Genomic DNA, 594 nt, shown 5'->3' on the forward strand with positions numbered 1-594 from the left:
GCCCGTCCCCATACCCCAGTACTGGTCTCAGCCTCCCCAGTGGGCCTCAGCTCCGGATCCATCCCCGCAACCCGACATCCCTTTCTCCGTGCCAGTCCTGGCTCCTCTCTCCCATATTTATAAGTGTCCGGTCGGGGCGGTCTGTGGGCGCGGCGTCCCCGGCGCATTTCGTAGGCAGTGTACCGTGGCCGTGCCGTCAGCGTGTGCGTGTGCGTGTGTGCCGTGTCGAGGCCGTGTAGAGTGCATTGTACAGCATATTTTCATGAATAAAATTGTTTTAAATATTTCTCGCGCCTTGGGCTAGTAGGGGGAGCTGCGGAGGAAGAGGATAATTGGTAGGGATCATGGAGGCGGGGGTCCCCGTGCCCGAGCCCATTGTGGCTTTGTGTCTGAGTCTGTGTCAGCATTCACTGATGTCTGTCTGCTCAACACACTGGTTAAGCGCCTACTGAGTTTTGGATGCTGGAGATGTGCCTGTGTGGAGCTCTGCACCTGTTTCTGTGAACATGTGCACGCAGGAAGTTTCTGGCCTGGGGATATTCTGTCCTGAATAAGCTTCAGAGTTGAGAGAGAAGGCACAGATATTAACTGAGA

Source organism: Neophocaena asiaeorientalis, unplaced genomic scaffold (genome assembly GCF_003031525.2).
Source record: "Neophocaena asiaeorientalis asiaeorientalis breed wild unplaced genomic scaffold, Neophocaena_asiaeorientalis_V1.1 scaffold478, whole genome shotgun sequence".
Classification (NCBI taxonomy): Eukaryota; Metazoa; Chordata; class Mammalia; order Artiodactyla; family Phocoenidae; genus Neophocaena; species Neophocaena asiaeorientalis.